Raw genomic sequence first — 22,346 nt, forward strand, 5'->3', positions numbered from 1 at the left:
CTGTTTGTAGTTTTTGGGTTAAGGGGGCGCTTACGCACAGTGGGCGCAAAAAGTTTAACTGCATTCCATGTAAAAATAAAATTACGCAACTAATTTTTAATGAAATTCGTATGTATATGTATTAACTTAATCTGGGTTCAATTGCATAGGCATTGCATTGTTTCTAAAAAAAAAATGGAATCGAAAATCAAATGGAAATTTCAACTATGAAACCACAAAAACCATACAAATATAATGACAAAACAAAACAAAACCAATTTGTAAACATGTATGAATATGGCATAAAAAAATAAAAACTATTTTAAAATGTACCACCAGATATCATCTTATTCCTGATCAAGGCTTTGTTTGGGATGCTGGGGTGGGCATTATTCTGAGAAGAAGGCGTGGGCGGGGGTGGCCCAAGTGCCCGGGTAGCTCAGTCGGTAGAGCATTGGACTTTTAATCCAAGGGTCCAGGGTTCAAGTCCCTGCTCGGGCGATTTCTTTTTGCTTGCTCTTAATCATTGCAGCCTTCATATTTAGTTATTATTCTCGATTTAGAGAAATACTTTTTCAAACTAAAAATACTTGTTCCACGTCATCAGAATGGGATCAGAACGTTGGTTTTGTTAGTACTTTGGCAAGCGTTGGTTGAATGCCCGGGTAGCTCAGTCGGTAGAGCATTGGACTTTTAATCCAAGGGTCCAGGGTTCAAGTCCCTGCTCGGGCGAAAACTTTTTGATATATTTTTATTTTCTCTTTTTTTGTTTAATTTTTTAATATTTGAATTTTTCTTTTGACTGATCTTATTTTTGTCAATAGAAAAATTTTTTTACGTTTAAAAAGTTTATTTTGTTTTCGATTGCATTGTACATCTCAAAGCAGTTTAAAGCAGTGAAATTAGAATTTAATTCTGTCGGTTGAGCAGTTCATTATGTCGGCAAAGCAGTTCAGGTTAGAAAACCTTTCGAATTTGTAACTCGTTTTTGAGTATTAAACCCCGGACTTTCGACTGGAAGGTTGGCATCTTCTGTAATCACGCTTCTGTGAGGTCAGATTGTGGGATGGCCTGAGGCTGGGAATCACTGTGTAACGGACCAGCTCATGTTGACGGAACGTCCGCACTAAGCTTGCCATCAATATGGGTGCCATGGAGGAGTCCGCGGCATTCAGGTTGGCTAAGGAGGGATGAACCGGGCCAGGGGTGAAAACCAGCAGCCAAGAGTTCCCGTGGTAGGCAGTAGTGGGATAGCGTACCGGAGTGAACTGCCGTTTCCAGCCCACCAACATGGTTGGACCACAATCTTTTTGCTACTCCAAATTTTTATTTTCTTTTTTTCAAAGTCTTTTTTTATTATTTTCACATAAAAATTAAAGCGAAGATAGAAATCGAGTGTTTCGTCCAATCTTTATCCCACCCCGTCACTTCAAGATTAAACGGTTACAACGCTTACTACTCCTGCAGCTAATCGAACAAATATAATTATGGTAACAACAATGACACTCTCTCATCTCCCCATGCGGCCATAGCTTATGTATTATTTTAGGGATTTATTAAACAAATACTTTTAAATTACGATTACGATACGTAAAATGAGTATATGGGTGAAAATTGATGTGTGTAACGTCCAGAAGGAAGCGTTTTTATACCCGATACTCAAAATGAGTATTGTGGTATATTAGATTTGTGGTAAAAGTGGATGTGTGTAACGTCCAGAAGGAATCGTTTCCGACCCTATAAAGAATATATATTCTTGATCAGCATCAATAGCCGAGTCGATAGAGCCCTGTCTGTCTGTCCGTCCGTCCGTCTGTCCGTCCCCTTCAGCGCCTAATGCTCAAAGACTATAAGAGCTAGAGCAACGATGTTTTGGATCCAGACTTCTGTGACATGTCACTGCTACAAAAATATTTCTAAACTTCGCCCCCCCCCACTTCCGCCCCCACAAAGGACGAAAATCTGTGGCATCCACATTTTTAAAGATACGATAAAACCAAAAACGCAGAATCGTAGAGAATGACCATATATGACTGCAGAATCTGAATTGGATCGTATTATTATTATAGCCAGCATCAAGAAAACAATTTCATTTTTTCTTGCCCTGTCTCTCTCTAACACACACGTAGCATAGGCGGCTTTGCTTAGAGTAAAACATTAGCGCCTAGATCTCAGAGACTATAAAAGCTAGAGCAACCAAATTTGGTATCCACACTCCTAATAAATCAGACCGAGACGAGTTTGTTTCAAAATTTCGCCACACCCCCTTCCGCCCCGCAAAGGATGCAAATCTGGGGATATTCACAAATCTCAGAGAGTATTAAGGCTAGAGTAACCAAATTTAGTGTCCGTACTACTGTTAGATCTCACTATAAAACGTATATCTCAAAATTTCGCACCACCCCCTTCCGCCCCCACAAAGGACGAAAATCTGTTGCATCCACAATATTGCACATTCGAGAAAACTAAAAACGCAGAATCATAAATAATGACCATATCTATCAGGTTGCTGAATCTGGATCAGATCGGATCATTTTTATAGCCAAAGGAAACAAATCAATTTGCAGTGGCTACGCAGCGCCCGACGTCACGCTCAGACTGATTTTCTGTCTCTCTCGCACGCACAATTATAGTAACAATTATTCAAAAAAATCAAAAATAACAATTATAATAACAATTATTCAATAAAAATCAAGAATAACAGTTATAATAACAATTATTCAATAAAAATCAAGAATAATATTTATAATAACAATTATTCAAAAAAATCAAGAATAACAATTATAATAACGATTATTCAATAAAAATCAAGAATAACAATTAGAATAACAATTATTCAAAAAAATCAAGAATAACAGTTATAATAACAATTATTCAATAAAAATCAAGAATAACAGTTATAATAACAATTATTCAATAAAAATCAAGAATAACAGTTATAATAACAATTATTCAATAAAAATCAAGAATAACAATTATAATAACGATTATTCAATAAAAATCAAGAATAACAATTATAATAACAATTATTCAATAAAAATCAAGAATAACAATTATAATAACGATTATTCAATAAAAATCAAGAATAACAATTATAATAACGATTATTCAATAAAAATCAAGAATAACAATTATAATAACGATTATTCAATAAAAATCAAGAATAACAATTATAATAACGATTATTCTATAAAAATCAAGAATAACAATTATAATAACAATTATAATAACGATTATTCAATAAAAATCAAGAATAACAATTATAATAACAATTATAATAACGATTATTCAATAAAAATCAAGAATAACAATTATAATAACGATTATTCAATAAAAATCAAGAATAACAATTATAATAACGATTATTCAATAAAAATCAAGAATAACAATTATAATAACAATTTGTAAGATATGAATATTAGTTTATAAGATTTGAATATTAGTTACTCATCGATAGTATTATAAGAAATACCAATGTACCCGATATATCGATACTTGTCCTCGACAAGTATCGATATGCCAACACAAATCAATTGATATACGACAATGAAGACAGAAGAACATATAATAAAACCGTGCTATTAAAAGTTTACATATCAGGTGTGGGGTTTGCCCAAAAAAAAAAATAAATAAATAAAACTCTGCGATGAACTATGCGGACATAAGAGCGAAAACCAAAAGTGAACTTAGCGACATATTGCGTAGGCAAAACGTATATTTTGATCAAGATGCCAACATACACCAATTACGTACAGCAGTGAAAAAAATCATGGAAGACACGCATGAGCTAGGAAATACGGCGCCAAGCGCAGACGAGACTATGCAGGCAGACATTTTTGCAGTCCCGGTTGAGCGCGAGATAGACAGAGACAACCGTAGTGCACAACACGCAGTAAAAGCGGCGCCAGAAGAACATGGTGAAAATGTGCAGAAGGCTCGAGAAGCATTCATGCCGCGACAAGACAACGCTTGTTCGAAATTGACCATGCGATCAGATGAATACGAAGAAGAATCGCGCCGTTTGCAGCAGTTGGAACAATTGTACGTTTCTCGCAAGCGCTTAGCTGATCTCAAATTAAGCATATTGAAAACGGAGAAAGAGGCTATGGAGTTGGAAACGCCGAGGGATTGCATCGACTTGACACACATTGAGGCGTTGATGCGTCCATTTTCTGGAGATGACGACCAGGCTGTAACCAGTTGGATAAGTAACTTTGAGGACATTATGAATTTCCATGGTGTATCCGAGTCAAAATGCTGGATATTAGCGAAGCGGCTGCTAGGCGGATCGGCGAAGGCGTACATCGACCATGTGGCGCCTTTGACTTGGCAATTGATGCGAGCAGAATTGCTCAACGTCTTTGAGCAGAAAGTGACAGCGTGGGACATTGGAAAGCGACTGGAGGCACGGAAAATTGCAAATAATGAAAGCGCATTGCAATATTTCGTCGCAATGTGCAGCATAGCGTCGCAAGCAGACATGGCCACGAGCGATGTGGTCAAATTCATCGTAGAGGGACTGCAGGACAAGACGGGCATGGCAGCATCCATGCTATACTGCACCACACTCAACGAGTTGCGTGACAAGATGGTCACCTATGATAAGGTCAGAAGAGCTCCTGGCGTCGTAGCAATTCGTAGCGAAGGTATGACAAAGGGAAAACTAAATGTGAGTATGGCAGTTGGGCAGCAGCAAGGTGGTGGCGCAATGCGTTGCTACAACTGTCGGCAATTTGGGCACGTTATGAAGGAATGCAGTCAGCCAAAGAGACCGGATGGAGCATGTTTTAACTGTTGGAGTACCAGCCACCTATATTCGCAGTGCCCGAAACGAAAGATGGCCACTAGGGTAGCTGCAGTTCAAGATGAGGAGCGACCAGGAGAAAAAAACAACGACGAGTTAGCGGCTGTCCAGTCAATCACTTTATGACTTCCGTTTGGTGAACAAAGAGGCGTCAGTATTTTTAGTCTATTTGATACAGGTAGCCCTGTAAGTTTTATTCATAAGTCTTTGATACCGAAGTCGGCTATAGTTGAAGCCTATAATGAAGTTAGGAAATACTATGGACTAGGAGGACAACCAATTCCCATATGGGGAAAATTTAAGTGCCATATTGAATTTTGCACAAAGAAATATATCGTTTTATTAAACATCGTAGATGATAACATGCTGCCTTTGCCGGTATTGTTGGGACGCGATGCCCTTAAAGTTATTGAAGTAAAATTAGTTCATAAGAAAAATATCAATGCGAAGCAACACACACCATTAAGTTCGCTAAAGCAAAAAGCTATTAGTTTAACCTGCGCGTCTTTATTCACCGAAAGTAAAAATAATATTAACATAAGACTATATGATAAGTTAGACGGTAATCAATCAGAAAGAAGCGAGCTAATCAAACGTTGTAATCCATTTAAAAATCAGACACAAGAAAACTCAAGGAATGACAAAATGGTCATCGAGAATATGAATCAAGGCGACGAATTCAGTAACTTTTGTGCGTCGGTAGAGATTGATGAAGAGGAACATATTAACGTAGGTTTCGAATTTGGCCCCACTATTGCAGAAAAGTGTAGGGAAGTTATTAAGACATACTATTTACACAAAGAATTTGACTTTAAAGCACCACCAAAGTATCAGATGCAGATTCGTGTAACAGAAACAACACCATTTCATTGTACTCCGCGTCGTTTATCCTACCATGAGAGAGAGAAAGTAGCTGAAATAGTAGATGATCTGTTAGAAAAGAAAGTAATCCGTCATAGTGAGTCTCCTTATGCTTCCCCGTTGGTCCTAGTAAAAAAAAAATCAGGAGAACTTCGAATGTGTGTCGATTACCGTGGTCTGAACAAACGAATTGTTAAAGATAATTTCCCATTGCCCCTTATTGAGGACTGTCTTGAGTTTTTAGAAAACAAGTGCTGTTTTTCCATTATAGATTTGAAAAGCGGGTATCATCAAATAGGCGTAGAAGAAAAATCGGTTCCGTATACATCGTTTGTGACACCGCAAGGACAGTATGAGTACTTGAGAATGCCCTTTGGGTTAAAAAATGGATCAGCTATTTTTCAAAGATTTATTTCGGAGCTCTTGAGAGACTTTATTAGGAACAAAAGCATTGTAGTGTACATGGATGATATATTAGTAGCGACTAAAACAGTTGAAGAACACATGGATATATTAAAAAGACTATGCATTCGGTTTAGCGAGCAAAATTTAGAGATAAATTTAAAAAAGTGTAGGTTTGTCAATCGAAACATCGATTTCCTGGGGTATAAAGTTAATCAAAACGGAATAGTTCCTAGTGATTCCCATATTGAGGCCTTGAAAAAATACCCAGTCCCTCAAAATGTAAAAGCACTGCACTCATGCTTGGGATTCTTTTCGTACTTTCGACGTTTCATGTTGTCATTTGCGACGACAGCTAAGCCCTTGGTGCAGTTGTTAAAAGAAGGGGGTCCGTTTCCTATGAATAGAGAACAGGTGAAGACGTTTGAAACTCTTAAGAATGCGTTGGCAAATCCTCCGGTATTAGCCATTTTTAGCCCAAATAGAGAAACGGAATTACATACAGACGCAAGTTCATACGGTTATGGCGCAATACTGATGCAAAGACAAGATGATGGGAAGATGCACCCTGTGTCCTATTATTCTGGCAAAACAACAGAAACAGAATCACGTTATCATAGTTTCGAACTAGAGACATTAGCTATAATTTATGCATTGAGGCGTTTTAGAGCATATTTGGAGCATAGGTCCTTCAAAATAATCACGGATTGTAATTCGTTAGTACAGACGTTAACCAGAAAGTCAATTAGTCCTAAGATAGCACGGTGGTCCCTAGAGTTAGAGAACTATGATTACTCCATTATGCACAGACCTGGGGCCAGTATGGCGCACGTTGATGCGCTGAGCAGACAAGATCAAGTGACGAATATGTTAGAGGATGGTTATAGAGTCAAATACGGTTTAGAAAAGTCTAATTTAGAAAAAGATGATAGTAGAAAGCATTATACAAGGAATAGTGTAAGTAGAGACAACCCTAGTAGTGAGCATAGAGGTACCGTAGAGAACCCTGTGATTAAGTGTAGAGAATTAAATATCAGTAGAGAGCGTAGAGGTACCGTAGAGAACCCTGTGATTAAGTGTAGAGAATTAAATATCAGTAGAGAGCGTAGTAGTACAGTAGAGAACCCTGCGATTGAGTGTGGAGAATCAAGTGCAGTAGGAAGTAGATTGGGAAATAGGTGGAAGTCTGATGATAGAGAGAACCTTGGTAGTGATTGTAGAGATAACATAGAGAATAGTGAATATAGGGAAGAGGATGGATCGAAGATTGAAATTAGAGATTTGAGCCAATGTAGAGGAAGCGTTAACGATGTGGTGGGGGGAGTAAAGTACATTAGTAGTAGGAATTCAGATAAAGTGAAAAAATGTGTTGAGGATACAGTAGAGAGGGACAAGTTAGAGTTTCAGGAGGAAAGATTACTAAAATCATTGATAGTTGGGGTAGTAGGTGCAACGCCAGAAGATGTTGATTTGATATTGCAAACAGAACAGATGCGAGACAAGGAAGTAGTTAGGATTCGAAAAATGCTAGAGGATGGAATTGAAGTAGATTTTGAAATGATAGATGGTATTGTTTACAAGAGGAGTTGTGAAAACAAACTATGTTTCTATGTACCAATGTGTATGGAAGAGCAGTTGATAAGGCGGTCACACGAAAAACTAGGACATTTGGCCGCAGAGAAGTGCGTGAGTGACCTTTTGAGGACCTACTGGTTTCCGTCAATGAGAAGTAAAGTGGCAAGGTTCATCAGAAACTGTCTACCGTGTATACTACACTCGATGCCTAAAACAATCCATAACAGAACGCTCCATAGTATCCCAAAGTCGTGTGTTCCTTTTCATACCCTACATGTTGATCATTTGGGTCCATTGCCGAGTATTAGATCTAAGCGAAAACACCTCCTTGTGGTAATAGATGCATTCACTAAGTTTGTCAAATTGTTCCCGGTTAATAGTACCAGCACGCGGGAAGCGAAGGATGCCTTAAGTAAATATTTTGATTTCTATAGTCGCCCTACTAGGATAATATCAGATCGTGGGACCTGTTTCACCTCGTTAGAGTTCTCTAGTTTTCTGCAGGAGAGAGGGATAGAGCACATTAAGGTAGCTACAGGTGCACCGCAGGCGAATGGCCAAGTGGAGCGGGTGAATCGTGTTCTTACTCCTATGTTAGGAAAACTGTCAGAGCCCCTTGAGCAAGCCGATTGGTATAGGTTGATGAGCAAGGTAGAGCACGCCATTAATAACTCCGTTAACAGCAGTACGAAAAAGACACCTAGCACATTGTTATTTGGAATACCCCAGAAAGGACCCGTTGTAGATGAATTAACCGAATACCTAGAGGAGAAGTTAGCGTCAGAACTTAGAGAGTTGGAAACTATAAGAGAAATAGCAAGTGAGAACATACGGTTGTCGCAGAAAAGAAATGAGAAGATGTATGCCCATAAACATAGAGCCCCATTAAAGTATGAACCTGGTGACTATGTAGCAGTCCGGCATGTGGACACAACACCGGGGATCAATAAGAAGTTCGCACCAAAGTATCGAGGACCGTACAGGATCAATAGAGTTTTGGATAATGATCGTTATGAGGTTGTCGACATTGATGACTGTCAGTTGACGCAAATGCCATTCCGAAGTATACTAGAACCAGCAAGGCTTAAACCCTGGGTAGAGTGTAATGATAAAACCATGGTCTCATGTTGTTAATCGATGAAGTAGTATGTAAAGTAAGACAATACCGACTAAGAAATGTTTAACCAACTGTATGCCTTAGTGTGTAGATCGTGGGCGATCTGTAGTCAGGTTGCCCGAATGTAAGATATGAATATTAGTTTATAAGATTTGAATATTAGTTACTCATCGATAGTATTATAAGAAATACCAATGTACCCGATATATCGATACTTGTCCTCGACAAGTATCGATATGCCAACACAAATCAATTGATATACGACAATGAAGACAGAAGAACATATAATAAAACCGTGCTATTAAAAGTTTACAAATTATTCAATAAAAATCAAGAATAACAATTATAATAACGATTATTCAATAAAAATCAAGAATAACAATTATAATAACGATTATTCAATAAAAATCAAGAATAACAATTATAATAACGATTATTCAATAAAAATCAAGAATAACAATTATAATAACAATTATAATAACGATTATTCTATAAAAATCAAGAATAACAATTATAATAACGATTATTCAATAAAAATCAAGAATAACAATTATAATAACAATTATAATAACGATTATTCAATAAAAATCAAGAATAACAATTATAATAACAATTATAATAACGATTATTCAATAAAAATCAAGAATAACAATTATAATAACGATTATTCAATAAAAATCAAGAATAACAATTATAATAACAATTATAATAACGATTATTCAATAAAAATCAAGAATAACAATTATAATAACGATTATTCAATAAAAATCAAGAATAACAATTATAATAACGATTATTCAATAAAAATCAAGAATAACAATTATAATAACAATTATAATAACGATTATTCTATAAAAATCAAGAATAACAATTATAATAACGATTATTCAATAAAAATCAAGAATAACAATTATAATAACGATTATTCAATAAAAATCAAGAATAACAATTATAATAACGATTATTCAATAAAAATCAAGAATAACAATTATAATAACAATTATAATAACGATTATTCAATAAAAATCAAGAATAACAATTATAATAACAATTATAATAACAATTATAATAACGATTATTCAATAAAAATCAAGAATAACAATTATAATAACAATTATAATAACGATTATTCAATAAAAATCAAGAATAACAATTATAATAACAATTATAATAACGATTATTCAATAAAAATCAAGAATAACAATTATAATAACAATTATTCAATAAAAATCAAGAATAACAATTATAATAACGATTATTCAATAAAAATCAAGAATAACAATTATAATAACGATTATTCAATAAAAATCAAGAATAACAATTATAATAACAATTATAATAACGATTATTCAATAAAAATCAAGAATAACAATTATAATAACGATTATTCAATAAAAATCAAGAATAACAATTATAATAACAATTATAATAACGATTATTCAATAAAAATCAAGAATAACAATTATAATAACGATTATTCAATAAAAATCAAGAATAACAATTATAATAACGATTATTCAATAAAAATCAAGAATAACAATTATAATAACAATTATAATAACGATTATTCAATAAAAATCAAGAATAACAATTATAATAACAATTATTCAATAAAAATCAAGAATAACAATTATAATAACGATTATTCAATAAAAATCAAGAATAACAATTATTCAATAAAAATCAAGAATAACAATTATAATAACGATTATTCAATAAAAATCAAGAATAACAATTATAATAACAATTATAATAACGATTATTCAATAAAAATCAAGAATAACAATTATAATAACAATTATAATAACAATTATTCAATAAAAATCAAGAATAACAATTATAATAACGATTATTCAATAAAAATCAAGAATAACAATTATAATAACGATTATTCAATAAAAATCAAGAATAACAATTATAATAACAATTATAATAACGATTATTCAATAAAAATCAAGAATAACAATTATAATAACAATTATTCAATAACAATCAAGAATAACAATTATAATAACGATTATTCAATAAAAATCAAGAATAACAATTATAATAACGATTATTCAATACAAATCAAGAATAAAAATTATAATAACAATTATAATAACGATTATTCAATAAAAATCAAGAATAACAATTATAATAACAATTATAATAACGATTATTCAATAAAAATCAAGAATAACAATTATAATAACGATTATTCAATAAAAATCAAGAATAACAATTATAATAACGATTATTCAATAAAAATCAAGAATAACAATTATAATAACAATTATAATAACAATTATACAACAAAAATCAAGAATAACTATTATAATAACAATTATTCAATAAAAATCAAGAATAATAATTATAATAACAATTATTCAATAAAAATCAAAAATAATAATTATGTTATAAAAATCAAGATACTTAAAATGAGTGTAGGCGTACATACATATGTTAGATTTGTGGTGAAAATGGAGGTGTGTAACGTCCAGAGGGATAAAGTATATATATTCTTGATCAGCATCAATAGCCGAGTCGATTGAACCCCGTCTGTCTGTCCGTCCCTATAAGCGCCTAGGGCTCAAAGATTATAAGAGCTAGAGCAACGACATTTTGTATCCAGACTTCTGTAATATGTCACTATTACACATACATTTCAAAATTTCGCCCCACAGGAGGCGGAAGGGACCTCCACAAAGGACGAAAATATGTGGCATCCACAATATTGAAGATTCCAGAAAACTAAAAACGCGCAATCATAGAGAATGACCAGATTGCTATCAGATTGCTGAATCTGGTTCTGATTGGATCATTTTTATAGCCAAAGCGAAACAAATCAATTTGCAGTGTCTACGCAGCGCCCGACGACATGTTCATACTGATTTTCTGTCTCTCTCGCACGAACTCTTTGTCGTGCCGTTTAATATTAGCAGCGTCTGCCGGAGAAGAGCCATACTGACTAAGTATCGGGTATAAATGTAGAGTTGCGGTGTCCGCAGCAACTCACAACGTTCCCCCTCGTTAATACTTGGTTGGTCCACCATTGGCATCTATTACAGCCTGTTGTGGGCGGAACTTCGACCCAAGCTCAAATAAAGGCGGTTTTGAGACTTTCCCGACTGCTGATGTCATACTTCCGTACCAATCTTTCTAAAATGTCCCAAAGATGTTCGATGTGGGGTGGTGAACGAAGCTGTCTTGGGGCACAATACAGCAACCAATCCCGCACATGTGCGGAGTGCTTTGGTTCTTTGTCCTGCTGGAAGATCCAACTGCTTCCCAGGCTCAGTGCATCTACCGATGGTTTCAAATCGTCCAATATCTTCTTAAACTGGAAGCGATCCATATTCCATTCCACAAACACCAAGTTGCGACGCCATAGCGTCCCAAACCATTACACTACCGCCTCCATGCTTGCCGGAAATCAATGGTTTCTTTCGTGGAACTCGGCTCTTGAAACCATCCTTGTGCGAAAAATTATCAATTGCTTTTGGGTGCACAATGACTCCGGAATTCTTTTCGATGTGTTCCGACCATTTTGGTGCACTTATCTTCTGGTTTTTATTGACTTCCTTGAGGCTGCTTCTCTCGTCGCAACTCGATAGCTTCTTTGGCCTTCCTTATCTCTTCTTATTCCGCATGATGGTCTGGACGGTGGATCGACTTAATTTGACTATATGATAGGCTGATAATCAAATTTCGCACAAAAGACTGTATTTCCTTCCTTTTTTCCATTTTTTTTTTTTTTAAAGAGTAATAATAAGACCCAATACACACACTTGATAGGCAACGAGCTAAGCGTCAAAATAGTCGGGGATTTTCCTTTTTTACCAACTATTTCTAGGAATATTAAAGGGAATTCCCTCGCTGTATGTATTCTTTTTTCCGTTAACATTTTATGTTCTGTCCTAGTAACTTTAGTATACATACATAATTTTCTTTTCTGAAGTAATGATAACTGTATGTGTTCTAAACAATGGCCCTTACTTTTCATTGCGAAAACCCGAAATATTGAAAAATTGATGCTGTATGTTGACTTTTTTCCTTGACGTAGATCAACGACATTTTGTGTCTAGACTTCTGTGACTTCTGCCACCACAATGGACGAAAATCTGTGGCTTCCACAATTTTAAGGATACGAGAAAACCAAAAATTCAGAATCGTAGACTATGACTATATCTTCTTGTTTAGATCTGAACCACATCATATCAATATTATAGCCAGAATAAAGAAAACAATTTCATTCCCACTCGCTCTGCCTCTTTCATGGTCGGCTTTGCATATCGCTGAAAATTAGCGCCTAGATCTCAGAGACCATATAAGCTAGAGCATCCAAATTTGGTATCCACACTCCTGTTAGATCTTACTCTTACAAGTTTATTTCAAAGTTTTCCCCCACCACCTTCCGCCCCCAACAAAAGACGAAAATCTGTGGCCTCCAAAATTTTTAAGACAAGAGAATATTAAGAACGCACAATCCATGTCTACCAGATTGCCGAATCTGGATCAGATCACTACGCAGCGCCCGACGAAACGTTCTGCCTTATTTTCTTTCTCCCTCGCACACAATCTTTGTCGTTCAATGTTAGTGCCGTCTGACGGAGGAGAGCCATACTGTCTAAGTATCGGGCATAAATGTAGAGTTGTGGTCGCAGCAGCAACTCACAACGTTCCCCCTCGTTTTCTCAGCAAATGTTTTAATCCTATAACTTTAAGTCTTAGGGCTTAGAAATCTGCATATTCCGGGAAAATTTCCCATAGTAACCAATCCAATGTATTAAGCACAGTATGTAGGAAGGGGAAATCATTAATAAAATGCATAATTTCGACAACGAATTTGTTATCTTGAGGTGCCATTTTACAACATTACCATTTTATGTGTCTGCCAGTCTACCAGCCAGCAAATACGATAAGAAAAACCACAGCTTTGAAGAGATCCTTAGAAAAAAATTAGCGGGAATGTATAGGATCTATAATATTTGACCTTGAAGGCCATGAAATGTATATATCAAGTATTACTTCTCATTTTTATTAAAACAAATTATAACGAGAGATAACGTTGTGAGTTACTGCTGCGACCGCAACTCTACATTTATGTAAGAATGAAAAGGAAAACTGGCACATTGAGGGAGCAGTGGTTAACAGCAGTAGTGGAAGATCAACAGCAGATCAAGAGCAGTAATAACAGCAGAAGATGAACAGCTGATAAGCAGGAACAGCAGGGAAGAAGGGAAACCGAGAAAGTCAGTCGAAAGAGAGAACAGCAGCATACGGACGCGACTCAAGCAGCAGCAGAAAATCAGCAGAAACAAGCCGTAACCTTAGGAACTTTTGTAATCACAAATTCCAGGCCACCGCGATAATAATACGAATAAACAATAGTCTAAATAATATCTTACATTTATACCCGATACTTTGACAGTATGGCTCTCCTCCGGCAGACGCCGAATACATTGAACGACAAAGAGTGTGGGCGAGAGAGACAGAATATCAGTCAGAACTAGCCACTGAAAGTTTATTTGTTCCTTTTGGTTATAACAATAATCCGGTCTGATCCAGATTCGGCAGTCTGGATACAAAATATCGTTGCTCTAGCTCTTATAGTCTCTGAGCCCTAGGCGCTCATCGGGACGGACAGACAAACATGGCTCTATCGACTCGGCTATTGATGATGATCAAGAATAAAAATAATTTATGGGGTCGGAAACGCTTCCTTCTGGACTACACACACATCCAGTTTAGCCACAAATCTATACTCCTATTGAGTATCGGGTATAAAAATGCCAAAAATTTCTAAAGCCGATAGGTATATTGGCATTGGGGTCAGAAAAAATTTGTTTTTGCACGCTATTCGGTAAAAGACCATCTCAAGAGATTATAAAAGTAGGATCGTACTCTTAAGCACTTCAGCATCTAAAATCGGTTCAAAGATATTAGAAGGCAGATTATTCAGTCGGTACGTCTGAGTTTGGTGGGAAAGTATGACAAAGGATCGTCGCAGAGACCGAGCAAGATTGGTCAGGCATATTTTTTGAAACTTTGTTATTGGATTGTGTAATGATACATTCAAAAAGTTTGATGGGTTTTTTTTCCAGCGATGGGTGCTATTAGCTAAAATAATATGTATCAATAGTGGAAATTAGGACATTGGACTGGCCGGGTAATGTTCCTGGTTTTAATCCGATCGAGAATCTTTAGCACATCATGAAAATTTCATTACATACTCTGCAATATTCATAGAATTAAATGTTATAACAGCACAATTTTATTTCCGGATTGAAAACCTACAATGAATTTTCCCGTACAAATTCGAAAATTTCGAAAATTCGATATGTCCTGCTATAAGGTACTTAAGGAACTTAGTTCCGGAAGGTATCCTCTTCGAAGGAATAAGAACGGTTTTACAAAATCAAAGGATACGATTTTCAGGGGCCTTTTGCGCCGGAAATTTATATGCCCGGGTAGCTCAGTCGGTAGAGCATTGGACTTTTAATCCAAGGGTCCAGGGTTCAAGTCCCTGCTCGGGCGATTTCTTTTTGCTTGCATCGTAATTATTGCAGTATTCATATTTAGTTATTATTCTCGATTTAGAGAATTATTTTTTCAAACTAAAAATACTTGTTCCACGTCATCAGAATGAGATAAGAACGTTGGTTTTGTTAGTACTTTGGCTAGCGTCGGTTGAATGCCCGGGTAGCTCAGTCGGTAGAGCATTGGACTTTTAATCCAAGGGTCCAGGGTTCAAGTCCCTGCTCGGGCGACTTAAATTTTTTTCTTTTTTCAATTTATTTTACATTTTATTTTGTTAATTTTTTGTAATTCATAATTTTCTATTATATATTTGGTAAACAAGTTTTTTTTGTCTTACACTTAACTAGAATGAACTGCTTGCATATTATGTGCAACAACCACTAAAATTTATGGTTGGGAAATATGGTTGGCAGCGCGATTATCGATAGAGCAGTTCACTACTGAACTGCTTATATGCAAACAAAGCAGAAAATCCACAGCGACTTGTCGCCGATAGAGCAGTTCATTAGTCGCTAAGGCAGTTTTAATAAAAGCCAAATCAATAAAAGTGACACATAATGCAATGTTAGACATCAGAGCTCCGACTGGAAGGTTGGCATCTTCTGTAATCACGCTTCTGTGAGGTCAGATTGTGGGATGGCCTGAGGCTGGGAATCACTGTGTAACGGACCAGCTCATGTTGACGGAACGTCCGCACTAAGCTTGCCATCAATATGGGTGCCATGGAGGAGTCCGCGGCATTCAGGTTGGCTAAGGAGGGATGAACCGGGCCAGGGGTGAAAACCAGCAGCCAAGAGTTCCCGTGGTAGGCAGTAGTGGGATAGCGTACCGGAGTGAACTGCCGTTTCCAGCCCACCAACATGGTTGGACCACAATCTTTTTGCTACTCAAAATTTTTATTTTCTTTTTTGTAAGTCCTTAAGGAACCGAAAGGATGTAAGAAACGAAATGTCCAAATATTTTTTGGTATGACGAAATTCCTCATCAAATTTTGTATTTGAATTTGTGTTATGGTTGTTTTATAATAAATTCGACTTTCAACGAAATGTAGTCAGGTAGATTAGAATCAAGAATGCTTTCACGCGCATATGTTTCGAGCGTGAGCTTTCGGCATAACACCATATTGGCTTTGTGGCATCCCTCCATCACATGCCCGGGTAGCTCAGTCGGTAGAGCATTGGACTTTTAATCCAAGGGTCCAGGGTTCAAGTCCCTGCTCGGGCGACCTACTTTTTGTTTTTTTTTTTGCTTCATGCAGCAAATTTTTTCATATTTCCGCTTGACAATGGATTGCAAAATGAAACTGGATCATATTTGTTTTTGGATACATTTAGTATGGTTTAGTTTCAACTAGTCGCACTGCGCTAACCACCGCGAAGAAAAGAAATCGTACAACAGCAGCCAGTTGGGCCGCCAGCGTCTAATTGAACCCTCATGAAATTAGCACCTTTTATTTGCGTTTCCATTTACTTCACTGCCGACATCGTGGATATACCCAAATTGTGTGCTGTACATACACAGCTATCTGTATCTGTATCTATGCCGGGTCTCTGTTCCGACGGCATTTGTATCTGTATCTAGAATTCTCGCTGTCTCTCTGTGTCGACAACTGTGCCTGAGTGTAGTGTACGGATGTTTGTTAAACTCCGACGGCATATACATATGTAGAAGAGAAGAGCGCTGCTTGCTGGCTGTGTGGATACGCCTAAGAATTTTTGACACACTTTCCTACCCCGCTAAAAACGAAGCACCAGATGAAGGCCCAGCCAGACAAAGGAGGAGAGGAGAGTACATACCGATACCAAACAGCAAACGTATATCTGGTCGATTTAGCAGCGTATTCGGATGCTGGCAAGTGAACTAGAAACGAATGCGTTTAATTAGCATTCATTACGACAAATCATCAAATTGCCACGGCAGCAGAGTTTGGCCACTCACGATGCAACAATAAAACCAGAGACCCATTGCGGGGGAAAGGCAGGAAAACGTTGGGTGTACATTAGGCCCGGTCCGGGTCCGGTCCGGCCCGTGGGTCGGTCCCGTGTTAATCTACAAAATAAACTCAAATATTTAGTTGATAAACTAAAGTCAAGAGATCTTTCGAAACTGTTCCATGACGTCGGATGAAATTAGATGAGATATGATAGGAGCTTGATATGCTACAGAGAAATTTTCGTATCTTTTGGCAAATATATCAAGGCTACGACCATTAAATCCGGCCGGTTACCTGTTGGCCTCTCGGCCTCAGGTAGAGAGGCGTTGCATAAAAAAAGGAAACCGAAAAACGTAGGAAATATGGGTCATAAATTTAAAAAAATGGCAAATGCCAAAGAAACAATGGAACCCGAGCTATAGATTTTCCTCGTTAGAACTAAAGAACAGAACAGCTTGCGTTGCTCATTTTCTCAATATTTTTTGGGTTGGGTTCTTTATGACAGCGCTCCGGGAAATAAAGAAATGGCGTATGACAAATATTTCGGATATCTTTGCATCTTTTTGACGGTTTGGTGGTGTGAAAAATGTACGGAAAAGTATGTGAATTAGTTTTTCTGAAGAACGAAATAGCTTTAGAATGGATAGAGAAACTTAGTTTTGAAGGCGTGTAGGCCTAATTGAAGAATAATCCAAGATTAATATAACCGACTCAATATACTCAATTTTATACTCGTGTCAAAGGTGGTCAAAAGTACCACTGCAGAATCGATTTTCAGCTGAAATTAGTTGGATTGAATGCATTCATATTCATTTTACAGCAAACTTTAATGCATTCACAATTTATCTATCAATCCAAAAGATATATCTAGTATATTTAAAACCATATTAAACTACATTTTCCTCTGATACTTTCCGGCAAAACACATAATTGAAATATTAGCTTTGTACGGCTTGCATAATTACTATATTTAATGTTGTCCTCCCCCGCCTTCATTGGGTATTATCTGTGTAATTATCAATGCAACAAATTTGAATTTAACGAGCGCATCTTCGCCCAGTCTCCGAGTCCGAGTCCGACTCCACCCTCTCCAACAACTTCAATCTCCACCCCATGAAAGGGGCACTCAGCGCCTCTTGAAGTCGCCCTCGTGGACAAAGCCAGAACTTTCCTTGGGCGAAGCGGAGGTCCTGATTAATGAGGCTTTAAATATCCCACTTTGATTTCATTCTCAAAACACGCGGAGCACTCTGCCGTCGCTTCGGGAGAGGAACAACAAAGAAGTTTCATTGACTCTCAGCTCGTGGAGAGTGGACATGGACATGGCTACAGGGTAAAAGATGAAGGTCCGGAGAGAGAGAGAGAGAGAGCTGGCCCTCGTAAATTGCTAAGAGAGCTGAGGGTCCCAGTCAGGGTATCCTGTCAGGACGAGAATGTATTGGGCAATTTCAGAAACAGTGGAAATAGAATCCACAAAATGTCTACAAATGAGCTGTTTCTATGTCCTCTCTCCCACAAAAAGTCAGACATTTGGGATTGCGTGTGTAAAGCGATGTCACGGCCTGTAAAATAAAGGAACAGGAGTAGGGTGCACTGGTAAAAATTTTTAAGGCATTCAGGAATCTATTTTGCTTGTAGGAGTTTACTTTGCGAATGTTAAACCCAAAGAAATATCAGAAATGCAGGCAACTCTCTATATTAGATAACATTTTTACATTGAATTTATAATATATATAAAAAAAACATGTCTTAAAACATATCTGAACAATTTAGGAACATTTCGAAATATCATTTTTTATATTCTGAAGTTTTTAGCGAAATTAGATGATAAACAACTTTCCACAGCTATTTTCATATACTTTTCATTTATCCTGAAAAATTTCATATTTCTGTAATTATTCCATGCCGACATTCTTTCCATGTTGCTAATAGAACAGAACTTAATCATAGAATAAATAAAATACATTATTGCGGACGATGAAAAAAGGATTCTTCAACTCTTCAAGAATAAGATTCAATTAAACTTTAAATATTTAATTTTAACTTCAAAAACATCTTAATTCTTTTCCGATGATCTGTTCTCCACTTTTTGAAACGTATTCACTTAGAAATCCTTCAGGTTTATTTTCTTTTAAGACTTAAAATTATCTTGATATCAAATGTAGAGTAATCTTTCTCTATCTTCTTTTCCAATCTAAGATCGCATAAAATCCACCATTTATCAACAGTTGCTGACGTACTACGAGTATTTCTTCGAGTGGAAGCCGAGAGCGAGCTGCTCTCTTTTGCAGCTCATTCTTGCTCTCTCTCGCTCTTGCTAATGGACACACACACGCAACGGTAGAGAGAGAGAGAGAGAGAGCGAGCGAGCGAGCATTATGGCTGTTATCAACTTTGGCAGCAAAAGCATGCCTTTGGCCCGAGAGCTGGCTGTGGCTGTGGCTCTGGCTCTGGCTGTGGTGCGGCGGCCTTGCGGTGCGGCCTGGTGGGTCGACGTCTCTGCTGCTCTCAGAGTCGACTTCACTTTGAAATTTGACGCCGAGCGTAGCGGAACATTCAACGGGACGGCCCGGTTTTGCTATCTTCCACCCGCCCGTCGCTACGCAGCTGACGTCGTCGCAGCAGCAGAGCAGCAACCATTATCCTGCAGGATTCTGCGACGGCCCTGGGATCAGGCCCTCATTCAGGGCCATTCATTAACATGCCAGCAAAAAATAAAGCGAAAAAAACGCTAAACGGTGCAAAAAGTGCTACAAAAAACCTCATTTAAAATACATCCTAGTGATAAAAAGGTTTAAACTTTTAAAAGCCAGACAATGGCAAGGATTTAATGTTTAATATTGGTTTCAATCAGGTATGTTTTGAAAATTACACTTTATTAAATGGAAATTCGCCGAAAAAACGATTAAACGCCAAAGTCAGAGCCAAAGGACACACTCGTACGCATGTGCCACAGACAGGCGCGAGGGAGAGAGAGAGAGAGGGAGAGAGGGAGTAAGTGGGGCAGGGTGTGAGGTGTGGAAAGGATGGTGGAGGCGGGAGTGGGGTAGACTTAGTGGCACAGGAGCGTAAGGGGGTGCTATAGTCAATTGCCATTTCCAAAGCCTCTGCGCCTGTCCTCGTTTTGACTCGTCGTCGCCTCTGTATGTATATGTGTGTCTATCTGTGTGTCTCCCCTGTCTCTGAGTGTGTGTCCGCGTTTCTGTATTGGTGTGAGTGTCGCGCGCCCGGAAATGTGCAAAGGCAGAGGCAGAAGCCGGAGCGGTTGAAGCTCTCCTTTCATCCACTTTTCATTTGCGCAGAAAACCGAACGCAAACTTCCCACCCCTCTCCACACCCCCCGCCCCTCTTCAACACAGGAAAAGTCAGGAGCAGGAGAACGACACAAAAAAAGAAATAAGAAAACCGAATTTCAACCTCGTTGTCGCGCTATCAGTGGCATGAACAGCAGCAACAATAACTACCAAAGCCCACCCCCGGAGAGCCACCCTAGAAGTACTCGTATCCACGTGCACCATTTCGGCGGGGGCCGGGAAACACTTGTCCCGCCATTTAGTGCATGGGTTAAGTAGTATACCGAAATTTTAGAGGGGCGGGGTGCACAAGAGGCGGCGACAGCTGCTCCATAAACCCCAAAAAAGAACACCCCAACCCTAGAAGCAAAAGGAGCTTCAGAGGCAACGCATCTACAGGCGCAAGAGGGACCCCATCATCATGATGATGAAGATACATATACGGCAGTGGCAAAGTGTTAAGCTGGAAGGAGGCTGAGAGTGGCTCTGAGGACTGGGGCTGGGATTGGCAGCATCTGCAGTAGATATAGAGTTGGCGATGCTGATGCTGATGAAGATGAAGATGATGATGATGACGTTGACCCAACCCGAGGACGCTGTGGATGCAGCGGCTGCACTTAATGCGTACATACCGGGGGATGTACATCTGTGGATGCGCGTAAGGTGCGTAAACTTCGAGGTTCGCCGATGCGCAGGCAGCAATATGGCGATATGGCACCCCTTCTTAAGCTCTCCACATTCACATTTGGCTAAGGTCAAAACGGTTCAGTCCAAGCCGTTCCCCTAATGTTTGGAAAATAAACCCATTTTCCAATTTTGTTCTTGTATGCAAATTGTTCAACAAAACCAAAACGGCAACTGACTAATAGCCAAAATGAGAATATCATTGAAATTAAAACAAAAAAAAAACTTGCTGGGTCACACTTGAAAAAAACAACCAACTTTTATTGCTACTTTATGCATTTGTGCGCTGTCTTGATTATTATGATTATATTATATCGAAATCTCCCCCCAAGTTTAATGCCAGTTCGAGTATCTTTTTGTAGTTTATGACTAATTTCGTATGGATGATGACGAGACCTGTTTGCTTGGAATATCTTTATGGTGTAGATATCTGTTTGACAGGGCTATGATGCTGTTTCGCGGATAATTATTCAATCTATAAAAGGAGCAATTAACCTTATACCAAGAGAGTGAGAAAAACTGATAAGATGTGAATTCTTAGGAGATTGGACTGGGAATTGTGTGTCCTCTTATAAATATGTATAAGCGGCTAGCAGGGCAGAGCATTTTAAAATTCAAATCAGCAAGAAGTCAGCGAAAATACAGCTTTGGTGGCTTTGGTGACGCCAGTTCTGTGTCAATGGGTCACCAAATGAGGTTATGTTGCATAAGTTGTGTGAAAATATATGCATTTAAATGCAGTTTCAAAGAATGAGTAAATGAAAGAACAAGCTGAAAAACAGTGACTAAACAAATTCCCACAAAATTTGTGAACACGACTTGATAACCGTACAAAATCCCCCTAAGAATTGAATTTACCCCAAGAATTCAAACATGCCATGCTGCATATGGTGTATTTTTCCAATGCTATCAAATTCCCTATCGAATTAGCATAGCCAGAAAAAAACACCCCACAACCCCAACCCCCAATCAACATTATCAACAACAACCCTGAGGGGAATCGAATTGAGGTGGGAACTTCTTTCCACCCATTTTCGAGTGACTGCAATATGACATATTTATTGGAATTTCATGCAAATTTTCCAAACAATCAACTGGGCAAATGCAGCTGTCTTGAAAGAAAGAAAGAGAGAGAGAGAGGGAGAGAGGGAGCTTGCAATCTATACTCGTATGTCC

The 22,346-nt window shown here is 37.6% G+C and overlaps 5 non-coding genes across 5 annotated transcripts; all 5 read left to right on the forward strand.

Moving 5' to 3' along the window:
- The first annotated feature begins 407 nt into the window (after positions 1 to 407).
- TRNAK-UUU (transfer RNA lysine (anticodon UUU)) lies at positions 408 to 480 on the forward strand. Its single transcript has one exon. It is a non-coding gene; the product is annotated as a tRNA-Lys (tRNA).
- A 158-nt stretch (positions 481 to 638) lies between these two features.
- Positions 639 to 711, forward strand: TRNAK-UUU (transfer RNA lysine (anticodon UUU)). The gene has a single exon. It is a non-coding gene; the product is annotated as a tRNA-Lys (tRNA).
- A 14,473-nt stretch (positions 712 to 15,184) lies between these two features.
- On the forward strand, positions 15,185 to 15,257 carry TRNAK-UUU (transfer RNA lysine (anticodon UUU)). Its single transcript has one exon. It is a non-coding gene; the product is annotated as a tRNA-Lys (tRNA).
- Positions 15,258 to 15,416: 159 nt separating this feature from the next.
- TRNAK-UUU (transfer RNA lysine (anticodon UUU)) lies at positions 15,417 to 15,489 on the forward strand. Its single transcript has one exon. It is a non-coding gene; the product is annotated as a tRNA-Lys (tRNA).
- A 922-nt stretch (positions 15,490 to 16,411) lies between these two features.
- On the forward strand, positions 16,412 to 16,484 carry TRNAK-UUU (transfer RNA lysine (anticodon UUU)). The gene has a single exon. It is a non-coding gene; the product is annotated as a tRNA-Lys (tRNA).
- The last annotated feature ends 5,862 nt before the right edge of the window (positions 16,485 to 22,346 follow it).

The sequence above is a fragment of the Drosophila pseudoobscura genome, chromosome 2 (assembly GCF_009870125.1).
Source record: "Drosophila pseudoobscura strain MV-25-SWS-2005 chromosome 2, UCI_Dpse_MV25, whole genome shotgun sequence".
Lineage (NCBI taxonomy): Eukaryota > Metazoa > Arthropoda > Insecta > Diptera > Drosophilidae > Drosophila > Drosophila pseudoobscura.